Genomic DNA, 15981 nt, shown 5'->3' on the forward strand with positions numbered 1-15981 from the left:
TTCCCTGAGGAGTGAAAAGGATCAGTCCTTCTTTTTCAGGATTCCTGACCTGAGCTACAGCTCTTGCCCCTATTCTGTTCTGTCCCTCTAAAGCACTAATGGTTCCCCCACTCCTCATCTAGGCAGCAGGGAGACTGGCCTAGGAGGTTGAAGGAGAAGGCCACCTCTCCAAGATCTTTAGTATCTCCAATCTTGAACCCCATCTCTGGTGAGCCTGAGGAGGAAACAGCGATCAGAGGAAGGACAAGGCAAAGCAGGTGCTTCCAGGGTAAACGTGTACACATGGTAGTGTTTGTCTCTTTGCTCACCTGGCTGCCTGCTGAACATGGCTGGCCTGACCAAGCCTCATGTTGGTGTCCTGACCACCTTACCTTCTCAGCCTCTCTCCCCTCCTGCCAGGGTCCAACTCTGTTTTCAGAGCTCAGAGCTGCCTGGGCTGACATTTACAGTCCCAGAAACAATGAGTGGCTGGTGAGGAGGGATGGTGTGAGGATCACAGGGAGGTTATATTTTCATTTTGTGATACTTCACTGTATATGTTGATTTTTAAAATATTTTTAAAATATTTATTTTAGAAGGAGAAAGAGTGATTAGGGAGAGGGACAGGGGAAGAAGGAGAGAATCCTTAAGCAGACTCTCCACTGAGCACAGAGCCTGATGTGGGGCTTGATCCCAGGACCCTGAGATCATGAACTGAGCTAAAATCAAGAGTCAGATGCCTAATAGCCACTCAAATGACCCTTTTCTTTTGTATTTTTAATGGGGGTAGCCCATTAAAAGGTGGGTAAATGGATGATCCACCTTCCCACACCCACTGTCCACTCTGCTATTCCCCCCCACTACTCTGGCCCTGAGGTGTATGTGGCTGCAGCATATTGATGAGGAGTAAGGAATAACTAGTCTCAAGTCCTGAAGAGGCAGACAGGCAAGCCAGCTGAGCCCTTGGAAAGGGGATCACAGTGGGAGGGGCAACCTATCATCCATGTTTCAGATGGGGCTCATGGTGTGAAGGACTCATGGGGGACTGGTTTTTCAAGGGCTAGGGGTGGAGGTGTTGGTATTGAGGCCCCTCTAACACTGTGCCCTGGTGAAGAAAGCATTGACCTATTTTGCTCCTCAAATCTCCTTCTGATGTGCCTTTTACATTTCTTCCATTAGCACAATCAGTACTCTGTCATCTGAGAGCCTCCTTTTCTTTATCTTTCTTAGTCTTTCCTAGCACCCAGCCACCTGCCCATGGGTGTCCTCTCTTTTCTCATCCCCCTTTCCTCACCCTTGGGGCCAGCTTCACTAATTTTATGATACTGGGTTGGTGTCCAGTGATTTTTTTCTCTTATAATTTAAACAGACCCAGAATAGTTGGTTCTATTTAATGGACATGAGATAATATTAGAGGTTTTAAAGTGATTAAATGTGCAGACAATGCAAATAAAAAAAAAGGAAATATTTTATGAATCCAACATTACCCTGATACCAAAATCAGATAATACCCCCCTGAAAAAGAAAATTTCAGGCCAATATCACAGATGATCACAGATTTAAAAATCCTCAACAAAACATTAGCAAACCAAATTCAGTAATATGTTTAAAAGGATTATACAGGGGCACCTGAGTGGCTCAGTAGTTGAGCATCTGCCTTTGGCTCAGGACATGATCCTGAGGACCTGAGATTGAGTCCCGCATCGGGCTCCCCACGGGGAGCTTGCTTCTCCCTATGCATCTGCCTCTGCCTCTCTGTGTCTTTCATGAATAAATAAATTAAAAATTTTAAAAATATAAAAAGTTTATACATCATTATCACATGCAATTCATTCCGTGGATTCACAGATGGCTCAACATCTATAAATCAATCAACATAATGTACCACATTAATAAAATGAAGGATAAGGAATCATATCATTTCAGTAGATGCAGAAGAAGCATTTGACAGAATTCAATATCCATCCATGATTAAAAAAAAAAAAACTCTCAACAAATTAAATATAGAAGGAACGTACCTCAATATAATAAAAGCCATATATGGGAAGCCCCCAGCAAACATTATAAGACTAAAAGGCTAAAAGTGTGCCTCTAAGACTAGAAATAAGTCAGGGTGTCCACTCTCACCATTCTAGTCAACACAGTACTGGAAGTCCTAGTCAGAGCAATTTGGCAAGAAAAAGAAATCAGGCAGAGGCATCAGGCTTTCTGAGTTCAAACTATATTACAAAGCCATGGTAATTAAAAATAGTATGGTGCTGGCATAAATTCAGACCTAATATAGATCAATGGATCAGAATAAAACAAATTCACATAGTCAATTTTTTACATGATAGCCAAGAATATACAATGAGAAAAAAACAGTCTCCTCAATAAATTGTGTTGGGAAAACTGGACATCCACATACAAAGGAATGAAACTGGCTCTCTATCTTATACCACACACAAGTATCAAGTCAAAAGAGAATAAGCTGGGGACCTAGGTGGCTCAGTTGGTTAAGCATTTGTCTTTGGCTCAGGTCATGATCTCAGGGTTTGGGATATATACCTGAAGGAAATGAAACAGCTTCTGGAAAAGTCATCTAAACCTTCATGTTCACTGAAGCATTATTAACAATAGCCGAGACATGGAGACAGCCTAAGTGTGTGTTGATGGATGATGAATGGATAAAGGAAAATGTGGATAAAGGAAATGTGTAATTTTTTTTACAATGAAATACATTTATTGCCCAAGAAAAACTTATTAAAAAGCAAGAATAAAATACAAACTTTTCCTCAGAAAGTTATTTGACTTTTGTCTTTATGCTGACGTTGTAAATCTAGCAAATTATTTGGCAGCAAATAGAAGACTACTGGGACACTTAGACCAAAGATGTGTGGTTGTTCATAGTTGAATAAAGAACAGATCTTAGCTTCTGATTTCAAAGTTCTAAGTCTATTATATCAATAACATTTGATGGAACTTCACAAATAGAATATTCTGCTTTGATTGACTATCAGCTCATAAACAGGTAACAAGTTCACCAATCCAAGAAAGACTTTTGATGGTTCCAGAAAATAGGGTCCACTGGAGTAGGCAAAAGATGGGTTGCTCTAACATCATCTCTTCCATATTCCAGATTGGCCCGTAACTCAGTTATAAGTGCATTAATAAACCCTGAACTTTGTAGTGCTGTTGCACTAGGTGCTTTTGATGCCACTTGTGTAACCCGACTCCATAGCCAAATGTGTTATGCCTACTGATCTGTATTATGCACACACACACACTGGAAATATTATTCTACCATATAAAAACAAGGAAATTTGCTATTTGCCACAAGATGGATGAACCTTGATGGCATTATGTTAATAAGCCTGTCAGCAAAAGACAAATAATGCATGATCTCACTTATATGTGGAATCTAAAATCATCAGACTTATAGTAATAGAGAACAGATTGTTCATTGCCATGGTTGAGGGGTGTAGGAGAAATGCTAAGACACAGCCCAACTGCTGTGGCTCCCAGCCCAATCTGAGTAGAAGGGCTGATAACACCTAGAAGCTGTGTTGCTTAGTGGCACTTGTGCTAAGAGAAGGGCAGGCAAGCCAGTAGTTTGCAGAATAAAACAGTGAACCTGTTTGGCCAGGAAATTTAGGGCAAGGCATCTTGATAAGATAAAGAGTTCAGCAGCCCGGGAGGCTCAGCGGTTTAGCGGTTTAGCGCTGCCTTCAGCTCAGGGCCTGATCCTGGAGACCCCGGATCAAGTCCCACATCGGGCTCCCTGCATGGAGCCTGTTTCTCCCTAGTCCTGTGTCTCTGCCTCTCTTTCTCTCTGTGCCTCTCATGAGTAAATAAATAAAATCTTTTTTAAAAAAGATAAAGAGCTTTAATGGCTTTAGAACTGCTGCTCCCATTGTCTTGGCAAGGAAACTAATTTAGAGCCATGCTCATTGCTGAATATAGCCTCTAGCCTGCCAGACTAGGGAAACTAACTGAAGCATATGGGACATTGTATAGCCAACCTAACATCCCTGCCTACATTGGCACGTGAACAGAATGCACAGTTCATGACTTTCCTTTTCTACAGAACAAAATTAATGGCCTCACCTAATGAGGGAATTCAGTGCACACTCTTATGTGATATGGGTCTCCCAAATAGTCCATTCAGGTCCTAAGTCCTTGTCAAGGTAGAAAAGCTAATTCATAGCTCCATCTACTACTGAATATAGTACCTAGTCCCAAGTACCTAATAAGCCTGACCAAAAAATCCACACAACCATCCTATAACCTCACCTGAGTAGGGAACCAAGATACATACAACAGTTTTCAGCCAGTGACAGAGTCACACATCCTTGACCTCAATCTTAAACAGTTGCCTCCCCCCAAAATAGGGTAATAACAGGTCCCACCTGCCATAGACATTACTGGCAGACATGAACTGGCTGGGGAAGATCTGTCTCTGTCTTTTCAGCAAAACTAAAATACATGGAGGAGAAATCTAATGACTCAAATGAGCAGATACAAATACAAGGAATAAAACAAAAAGCCAGGAAAATATGATACCACCAAAGGAAACTAATAAAGCTCTAAAATTGTTCTAAAAGAAATGAAGGTCAATTGTTAGACTAAGAATACAGAATAATCTTAAGCTTAGGGAACTACAAGAAAATACAGTCAAATAAATTAAATTAGAACACTACTTGAATGATATGAGAAGTTCAACAAAAGCAGAAGCCATAAACACACAAATATAGAAATTCTAGAGTTGAAAAATAGGTTAATTAAGCTGAATAATTCAGGAATAATTCAGTAGAGTTTCAAAAGCAGACTTGACCATGCAGACAAGTCAGTGACGTAGAGGACAGAAAATTAAAAATTATCCACTCCAAGAAGCAGAACAAAAAAAGAATAAAGAAAGCCTATGAGAATTATAGAACACAATATAAAGAAACAATATTCCCATTATGGGAATTCCAAGGAGAAGAGAAGAAGAGATTTTAAGAAATTATATTTAAAGGTGAAAAACCTCCTAAATCTGGGGAGAGAAATGGACATCCAGGTCTACAAGGCCCAAAGGCCCCAAATAGGTTGAACCTAAATTGGACTACACTGAGACACATTGTAATAACATTGTCAAAAATCAAACAAATTTAAACACAGTGGGATAAAACAAAAGTTACATACATGGGAACCCCCACAAATTATTGACATTTCTTAACCAAAACACTTCAGAGCAGAAGAGAATAGAATGATATATTCAAAATATTGAAGGAAAATATTTGCCAACCAAGCATACTGTACCCAGGGAAGCTGTTCTTTAAAAGTTAAGGAGAAATAGACTTTTCTAAATAAACAAAACTTGAGGGAGTTCATTACCACTTGACCCATTTTACAAAATAAATTAGAGAAAGTTCTTTGAGTTGAAATAAAAGGATGCTAATTAGCTTCTTAATAACATAAAAAAGGTATCATAAAACTCACTGGAATGGTAAAAACACAAATATATAGTTCAAGATTATGTAATTTGATAATGGTGGTACATATTCACTGACAACTATAGTTTAAAAAATAAAGAACAAACATTGTAAAAATAACCATAGGTACAATAATCTTTTATTAGTAACAAATATAAAAATATGTAAATTGTTGTCGCAATAACCTAAAATAGGAGGGACAGGTAAAAGTATAAGATTTAGAAATCTATAAAATTTATCAGCTTAAAATAGGTTATTATAATTTTTAAGATATTTTATGTAAGCCTCATAGAGGGAAAAATCTATAACTATTAGACAAAAGAACATGATAAAGAAGTCAAAGAATATTTGTACCAAAACACATCAAAACATGAAAAAGACAGTAGGACAAGAAACAAGGAAGAGTAGATTTATAAAACAGAAAACAAAATGGCAATGTTAAGTCTTTACCTATCAATCACTTAATTTAAATGTAAACAGATTAAATTCTCCAATAAAAAGACATAGAATGGCTAAATGGATTTAAAAATAAAAACTATTCAATAATACGTTACCTACAAATAACAAATTAGCCTTAAAGACACACATAGAATGAAAATAAAGAGAATCAAATGTCATTTCAAGCAAATGGTACTCTGACTTCCAGAAAAATACAGGGGTAGTTATACTTAGTTAAAATAGACTTTCACCTAAAATTGAATTAAAAAAATGAAAACACATTAAAAAAATGAAAACACAAAGGGCATGACATAATGATAAAGAGATCAATCCATTAGGAAGATATAACTATAAATATTTATGTGCTCAATATCACAGCACTTAAATATATAAATCAAAAACAGCTAAAAGGAAGAAATAAATAATACAGTAATAGTTGGGGACTTATAATATCCCACCCTCACCAATGGATAGATCATCCAGACAATAAATCAATAAGGAAACAGTGAATTTGAAAAACACTATAGATCTGATAGATCTAACAGACATATACAGAACTTTTCATCCAACAACAGCAGAATTCATTCTACTAAAGTATATATAGAACATTTTCTAAAATATATCACGTTAGGCCACAAAACAAGGGTAAGCAAAGTCAAGAAGACTGAAATCATACCAAGTATCTTTTCTGACCATAATGGAATGAAACCAGAAACCAATAAGAGGAAAACAGGAAAATTCACAAATGCATGCCAATTCAACAATACTTTCCTGAACAACCAACAGATAAAATAAGAAATTAAAGGAGAAATAAGAGTTTCCTGAGATGAACAAAAAATGGAGGAAAAAAATACCAGAAATTATGGCATGCAACAAAAGTAGTTCTATGAGAGTAGTTCATAGTAATAAAGGACTATATTAAAAGAAGATATAGAACCCAGGAACAAGATGGCAGCATAGAACAACCCAGAACTCACCTACTACCACAGGCACACTGAATTTGCCCCTACATATAGCAGTTCTTCCTAAATAACAGAGGGAAGACTGAACACCTTCTTCCTAACAAGGAATAGAGAGATGACATAGAGAACAGCAGAAGAGATGGCCACATGGTAACAATAAGAATACCACACTTCGTGCTGTGAACTGCAATGGAGAGGGAGAGTACTAAGGTACTTGCAGACAGATTCACCTGCCCTGGGGCACAGGAAAAAAAAATGTTTCAAAGGGGGAAGCAGACTAAAGTGAAGGAAACCTATTCACTAACTCTTGAGCATCTGCCAAACTGTGGGATAACTCTATGAAGTCAGAGGTCTATTGAGTACCATTGTTCCCCCTTCCACCTGAATAGTGTGGATGGGAGCAGGTTCCTGGTGCCCTGGATAGCCTATTGCCTCAGCAAACCCCTACCCCACATCAGGTCCAGCCATCTCCCCACCTCCCTGAGCTCCACCCATCTTGCCAGGGTTCCCCCTGCATGGAGATCCCCAGAATCCCTATCCCACACCCACTTTGGCACCAGCTAATCCCCAAGACATCCCCATTGAAGAGCACCCTGGGAATCCCTGGCCTATGCCAGATTCGGCTCTGGGCATCCCACCAGGGTGGCCTTGGTGAAGAATGCCCTGGGGCCACTCCAAGCCCAAACCTGGTTCAGCTCTAGTTGTACCACCACAGTGGCCTAGACAATGAGTGCCTAGAGATCTCCAACCCATGCTCACTAGAGTTCTAGGCAGCCACCAAAGCCACCAGGACATGCAGGCTATACAAAGGGCCTTTCTACACAAAGCCATTCCTTCAGACTAAGAAGCTATTTCACCCAACTCATAGAAACAAACACAGAAAGTCAAACATGAAAAGATAGATAGAAGAATATCCTCCAGATGGAAGGAAAAGACAAAACTTTGGGAAATAAAAACTAAAGAGAGATAAGTAGTCTACCTGATAAGGGGTTCAAAGTAATGGTCCTAAAGATGCTCACTGGACCTGAAAGAATAGTGGATGAACTAAGAACTTCTACAAAGAAATAGAACATATAAAAAAGAATCAAGGTTGAAGAGTACAATAACTAAAATGAAAAATATGCTAGAGAGAATCAACAGCAGATTAGAAAATACAAAACAGTGTTCTGAAAGATAAGATACTGAAAAGTGCCCAAGCTAAACAGCAAAATGGAATTAATAAAAAATGAGGATAAGTTAAAGGATTACTGGGACATTGAGCAAGATAACATTGGCAATCATAGGAATCTCAGATGAAGGAGAAAGAAAAGGGCAAAAAATGTTTTGAAGAAGTAATAGCTGAAAACTTTTCTAATCTGAGGAGGGAAACAGACATCCAGGTCTAGAAAGCACAGTGAGCCCAAAACAAAATGAACCCCAAGAAGTCCAAACCATGGCACATAATAATTAAAGTGTCAAGGATTAAGGATAAAGAGAGAATCTTAAAAAGCAGCAAGAGGAAAAAAAAAAAAAAAAAACAGCAAGAGAATTGTGATTATTTACATAAAAGAGAAATCCCACAAGACTATCAGCAAATTTCTCATTAGAAACTTGGCAGGCCAGACAAGTGTGGCACCATATTTTGATAGTGATGAAAGAAAACAATACAACCATGAATACTTTACAAGGCAAGCATATCATACAGAATTGAAAGAGAAATGAAGTTTCCCAGATAAAGTGAAAAGTGTTCATCACCACTAAACCAGCCTTACAAGAAATGCTAAAAATATATTTTTTTTTTGGACAAGTAAAGACCATATTTAGGAGAAAAATATGGAAAGAAAAAAATTCCCAGGCAGAAGCGAACATAAGTAAATATAGCAGAACGATCACTTATAAAGCTACTATAAAGGCTGTAAGACAAAAGCAGTAAAATCAATTGTATCTAAAATATTATGAGATTTACAAAATAAAGATATAAAATATCACATACACAAAATGGGGGGAGGAGTAAGAATGTCGTGTATATAGAATGTGTTTGAACTTCAGCAACTTACTATACACTGCAATATACTTTGGACATTATGTATGAAACTCATGATAACTACAAACCCAAAACCTTTAATAGATACAAAAAAAAATAAAGAGAAAGGAATTCAAGTATGACACTAAAAACATCATCAATCACTAGGGAAGAAGGAAGCAAGAAAAGAAACTATAAAAACAACTAGAAAACAACTAACAAAAGGGCAATAAGCACACATCTATCAATAATTACTTTAAATCTACATGCTCCAATCAAAATCACAGGGTAACTGAATGGATAAAAAAACAAGACCCATCCGCATACTGCCTACAACAGACTTGCTTTAGGCCTAAAGATATACAGAAGGTGAAACTATGGAAAAATTTTTCCATGCAAATGAAAGTGAAAAAAACAAACAAACCTGAGGTAGCAAGTTTATATCAGTCAAAAGAGATTAAAAGAAAGTTTATAACAAGAGACAAGGACATTACATAATGATAAAGAGATCCATCCAACAAGAGAATAGAATTACAAATATTTATATACCCAACACAGGAATGCCTAATATGTAATCAAATATTAATTAATACAAAGGGAAAAATTGACCATAAAACAGTAATAGTAGGGGATTTTAACACCTTACTTACATAAATGGATAGATCAATCCACAGAGAAAAATCAATAAGGAAACAGAGGTTTTGAATGATGTATTAGACCAGATGGACTTAACAAATATATATAAATATTTCATCCAAAACCATCAGAATGCACTCTGTTTCAAGAACCCATGGAACACATTAGGCCACAGAACAAGTCTCAATAAATTTAAGAAGGTTGAAATCATACCAAACATTTTTCTGACCACAACAATATGAAACCAGAAATCATTTACAAATTTTAAAAAAGTGAAAAAAGAAAATAAAAATGACTAGGGACAAACGAAAGGGCAGACAAAATGGTTCAAAATATTTGGGATGCAGCAACAGCAGTTCTAAGAGGGAAATTTATACCAATACAGGTCTTTCTAAAAACAAGAATCTCAAACAATCTAACTCTACACCTAAAGGAAATTTTAAAAAGAACAAACAATTCCTAATGTTAGAAGAAAGGAAATAGTAAAGATCAGAGCAGGAATAAGTGAAATGAAGATTAAAAAAAAAACAGGAGAAAATATCAATAAAACCAAGAGCTGCTTCCTTTAAAGGACAAACAAAATTGATACACTTTTAGCCAGACTCATGAAAAATTAAAGGGAACTCAAAATAAATAAATAAATAAATAAAAGCAAAAGAAAAAGAAAAAAGAAAATCAAAAATGAAAGAGAAGAAACAATTGACACCATAGACATACAAAGGATTTTAAGACAGTACTATGAAAATTATATAACAAATTGGACAACTTGTAATAAATGGATGAATTTTTAGAAACATACAATCTCTATCAAAATACCAACAGCATTTTTTTGCAAAAATAATATTAAAATATGTATGGAACCACAGAAGATCCTGGATAGCCAAAGCAATCTTGAGAAAGAAGAAAGCTGGAGGTATCACAACACCAGATTTTAAGACATACTACAGAACTATAGTAATCAAAACAGTATGGTACTGGCACAGAAATAGACACATATCAATAGAATAGGATAGAGACCTTAGAAATAAATTGAAATTTATAGGGTCAGTTTATGACAAAGACAAGAATATACAATGAGGAAAAGACAGTCTTTTCATTAAATGATGCTAAATAAATGGTTTTGGGAAAACCGAACAGCTACATGCAAAAGAATGAACCTGGATCACTTTCTTATACCATAAACCAAAAAAACTCAACATGGATTAAATGTGAGACCTGAAGCCATAAAAATCCTAGAAGAGAACACAGGGAGTAATTTCTATAATATCACCCCTGGCAACATTTTTAAAGATATGTCTTCTAAGGCAAGGAACATACTAGCAAAAGTAAACTATTGTTTACTAGTAAACTATTAAACTACATCAAGATAAAAATATTTGAACAGCAAAGGAAACCATCAACAAAACAAAAAGATAACCTACTGAATGAGAGAAAATATTTTTGAATGATATATCCAATAAAGGATTAATATCATATATATATATATATATATATATAATGTTTGTCCTTCTCTGATTTACTTATTTCACTCAGCATAATACCCTCCAGTTCCATCCATGTCGAAGCAAATGGTGGGTATTTGTTGTATCTAACGGCTGAGTAATATTCCATGTATACTGGGTGATGGGCACTGAGGGGGGCATTTGACGGGATGAGCACTGGGTGATATGCTTTATGTTGGCAAATTGAACTCCAATTAAAAATAAATAAATAAATAAATAAATAAATAAATAAATAAATAAATAAAGTGCAGAGGAACTGAAAATTTTTCCAAAGAAGACATATAGATGGCCAACAGACACATGAAAAGATGCTTAACATCACTTATCAAAATGCAAATACATGCACAACCAAAAGAGATAGCACTCCACACTTGTTAGAATGGCTAAGATAAAGAAGAAACAGCAAGTGTTGGCAAGGCTATGGAGAAAAAGGAACCCTCTTGTACTTTTGGTGGGAATGTTAATTGGTAAAGCCTCTATGAAAATAGTATGGAATATCCTCAAAAAATTAAAATTAGAAATACCATATGATCCAGTAATTCCCCTATTTGGTATCTACTCAAGGAAAACACAAATACTACTTTGAAAAGATATGGGCACCCCTATGTTTATTGCAGCATTACTTACAATAGCTAAGTCACAGAAGCAACCTAAGTGTCCATGTATAAGGAGAATATGATATATATACACAATGGAATACTACTCAGCCACAAAACAGGATGGGATCATGCCATTGGAGACAACATGGATGGTCCTGGTGGGTACTATGCTAGGTGAAATAAGTCAGACTGAGAGAGACAAATACCATATGATTCTACCCATAAATGGGGTCTAACAAATTAATAAACGAAAGAATCAGAACTATAAGTATAGAAAGATAATGGTTGCCAAAGAGATGAGGGGTGGAAGGATGGGCAAAATGAGTGAAGGAGAGAGGCCTCTAGTCATGGAATGAGTAAGTCTCAGGAATAAAAAGCAGAACATAAGAAATACAATCAATAATATGGTAAATATGATGTAATGAGATAGATGGTAACTACTAGTGGTGAAAACAGCATAATGCATTAACTTATCGAATCACTGGGTCATACACTTGCAACTGATGTAACACTGTGTGTTAACTATACTTAATAAAACAAATAAATATATAATCTTCCATATAATCAGGAAAAAAAATAGAAAAGTCTAAACAGACTGATTATTAGTAACAAAATTCAATTGGTTACCAACAACCTCCCAACAAACAGAAGTCAGGACTGGATGGCTTCCCAGGTGAATTCTATCAAACACTTAGAACAGTTAATACCTATCCATAGGAATAAAGCTCCTTGACACGGTTCTTGGTAGGGTTTTTGGATAGGACACCTAAAGCACAAGCAACAACAGAAAAAATAAGTGGATTCACATCAAACTAAAAAGCTTCTGCACAGCAAAAGAAACCATCAACAAAATGAAAAGACAGCATATGGGATGGAAGGAAAACATTTGCAAGCCATTTATCTAATAGGGGGTTAATATTCAAAATAGATAATGAACTCCTAAAACTCAATAGCAAAATAATAATTCAATTACAAAATGGGCAAAGGACCTGAACAGATATTTTCTAAGGAAGATATATGAAAGGCCAACAGGTATATAAATAGATGATCAATATCACTAGTCATTAGGGCAATACAAATTGAAAGTGAAATAAGTGAAATAAGTTAAAGAAAGACACATACTGTATAATATCACTTATGTGTAGAAGCTTAAAACACAACAAAACCTTACCAACTCATAGAAAGAGTGATCAGATTTATGGTTACTGTAAGTGGAGGGTGGGGGTAGGCACAATCAGAGGAAGATGGTCTAAAGGCACAAACTTCCAGTTATAAGATAAATAAGTACTAGAGATGTAATGTACAACATCATAACTATATAGTTAATACTGCTGTGTGATATATAGGAAAGTTGTTAAGAGTAAATCATAAGGGTGCTCATCACAAGGAAAACATTTCTTTTTTTCTTTTTTTAATATATCTATATGAGATGATGGGTCTCAGCTGAACCTATTGTGGTAATTATTTCACAATATATATAAATTCACAGCCCACTGAGGCTCTGAAACAGAGGAATCCGCTAAATTGTGCTCCAGGACTTCTGACCTACAGAGACTATAAGGTAATAAAAGTGTTTTTAAGTCACTAAAATTGTGGTAATTTGTTATGCATAAATAGAAAACTAATATAATTTTTGTTCTCAGTTTCTTCAAAAGTAAAGTGGAGATAATAGTATTTAGTTTGCAGTAGTTTGAAAATTAAATATATATTCATTTATATTATACAGTACCTGAAAATCATTATTCTTTTATTTTTCCATGTCTGAATTTAATTTCTTTAATGACTCCTTATTCCTTTGGGTGTCAGGAATGTAAATTCAGGAATGTAAATTAGTTAATTCCTAATTTTCTCTGCAATATATATATTTTTAATCTGATTTCTAGGAGACATAGTTAGAGAGTGGCAAGAACCAAGAACCTTGGGTTTACAGTATGCTATCTAGGTTACAACCAATAGATGAGATGTGTACTTTCTCATCAAATAAAACCAGTGTTTTGCAATAGCATCTTTTAAAAAACAGATTTGGAAATTAACTTTCTGAACAAGTGTAGGCTGGTGCTTTCTTCTCCAAACCTCTTAGCATAGTGTTACGTTATCTGTTTTTGCTGTACTCAATTCTGAATGATGTCTATGTAGTTTGGGAGTCTACTCTTATAGAGAAATTTAAAAAAAAATCCCAGAAAACACTATTTTACACTTTTCTCAGGAAAAAAAAATCAAATTGTTTACCAGAAAGTTCACTGTTTTGTTAGAAAATTGCACAAAGTGTTGACATAATCCTCTTACTTTAAGTTACCCTAGTACATATTTATTCACACTGCACATTCTCATTGGTGACTTTTTTTCCTTGAATTTGGAAATTTCTTAGTTATGGTATATGCCATACTAGTAGTTAACAGTTCTTATTGATTTACTTTTATAAATTGGCCATGCAATGCAACAACAGCTAACAACAAAAAATACACTTAGTCTTATGTTTAAAATGTGTAAAATATAGGTAAACAAAATTATATTTAATTGCTATTTTTTTTCTCAGGAACTACTAGTTGGTAGACTATAGAAAATCACCCATATTCTTTGGACAATACTGAAGAAAGCTACTCATGGGAAGAATGTAAAACATTTACCTGTGCCTCTTGGTCCCTGAAACATGATTTAAACATGTGGCATGGATAGTATATTAAGATGTCAAATTGACTAATTTTGTCTTCTCATATATAAAAGGGAAAATGCAAAAAAAAATTCTAATGTTCCTTTTCTCATCTCTCATCCATTGAAAACATTCTAATCAAGCCTAGGTTTTCTAAGGTATAGGCTTTTCTTACTTCCAGAAGAACTGTTTTTGTTTTTGTTTTTGTTTTTTATTTCCAAAGCCTATTTAAAGATTTTCAGCCAGTGGATGAGTAGCTCAGCATCATTAAAAGCAGCAAGAAATTTCTGATTATACTGTTATAAAAAAGCTGCTGTGAAGGACAAATCTCAGTTTTAAAAGATATCAAGAGTTGGTGGAGAACAGAGGACAAGACCAATAGTGGTTTTTTTCAGTGGCAATCACTATGTACTAAGGCCTCTTCCCATTTCTAGGAACAACATAAATCCCTTTGAGTTCTGTCCTATCTGGTAGTAAAGGGCAAGGAGCCCCAAGATTACTTAAACCAGATGCTATAGTATCCATGATGAATAGGTAGGGTACTCACATGAGATTTAATTTCATTTAGAAATTATAAAACATAGTTATTTTTTTGTATATGAGTTTAATGAAACAAATTCTCATTTTATCTACCTATATGTCAGATATCTGAAAATAAAAGAAAATATGAATGGATAAAATGTAGGTGGAAAAAAGGCAGGTGGAAAACTTAAATGAGAAAAAGACTCCTTGTCTGGAAACTTACTCATTAGTAATGAGATTGAAATATTCAGTTTTTATTATAAATAAAGTATTCTTGATCTTCTAAAAGTTTTTAAGCAATGTCATAGAGGGATATAAAAGTGGTAATAGATTACAACAACTGAGTCTTTATTTGGTTACACATTATGCAAAATAATTTTCTTTAATGCTTTGTCAAACTTAAATCTAATAAAATTTTAGGATTACATAAGACTTATAGAAGCTAAAGGTAAAGGTTTCTTTGTTCCTCAATAGGCACTAAATAGTACTTCTTTTAGGAGGTAAGTGAATGGTTGCTGGTGAGTTTGTTTTAAATTCCTTGTATAAATGCCTCAGTGATTGTAATGATGACAGAGGACATATTTAATTTAGGATATACAATGATTTTCAAAAATAACCTACATTCTATATCTAAAAAGGCATACAGGTAATTTTAAAAGTTGTGTGGCTGGGGATCCCTTGGTGCCTGCCTTTGGCTCAGGGCGCGATCCTGGGGTCCCAGAATTGAGCCCCATGTTGGGCTCCCGGCAAGGAGCCTGCTTGTCCCTCTGCCCTTGTTTCTGCCTCTCTCTCTCTCTCTCTCTGTGTCTATCATAAATAAATTTTAAAAATCTTTAAAAAAATAATAAATAAATAAAAATTGTGTGGCTAATTTTATTGTACCTAACATGTCCTGCATTTTTTGCAAATGCAACTTAAAACATAATCTTGTTAGCTCACAGTAAAATGTTAATTATAATCTGTTAATCATTATATATTCACAACTTTAAAATAGAGGAGCTGAAAATTAAAATGAAAGGTGAATTCTGTTCTGAAATGCATGATTTTTATACCCTGGACAGTTCTGCCCTTTTCCTTCTAAGGATGCTATCCCTCAAACTCTCTTTCTTTGATTCAGAAAGTAATGTAAATGTTCCACATGGTGATTATCTCGAAAACCATATAGAAATGTTGGCAATGTGGGAAAGATATTAAAACCATCAGGCAAACTAATTGAGTATTTTAACATTAAGTTTTGA

At 35.2% G+C, this 15981-nt stretch overlaps 1 long non-coding RNA gene across 1 annotated transcript in view; it reads left to right on the top strand.

Moving 5' to 3' along the window:
* LOC140616448 (uncharacterized) overlaps positions 1-14649 on the top strand; it is a 34094-nt gene extending 19445 nt beyond the window's left edge. The window contains exons 3-4 of the long non-coding RNA XR_012016930.1: positions 13061-13132; positions 14108-14649. This is a non-coding gene — a long non-coding RNA (uncharacterized lncRNA). The remainder of the gene's footprint in view (positions 1-13060; positions 13133-14107) is intronic.
* Positions 14650-15981: the final 1332 nt, after the last annotated feature.

Source organism: Canis lupus, chromosome 24 (assembly GCF_048164855.1).
Source record: "Canis lupus baileyi chromosome 24, mCanLup2.hap1, whole genome shotgun sequence".
Lineage (NCBI taxonomy): Eukaryota > Metazoa > Chordata > Mammalia > Carnivora > Canidae > Canis > Canis lupus.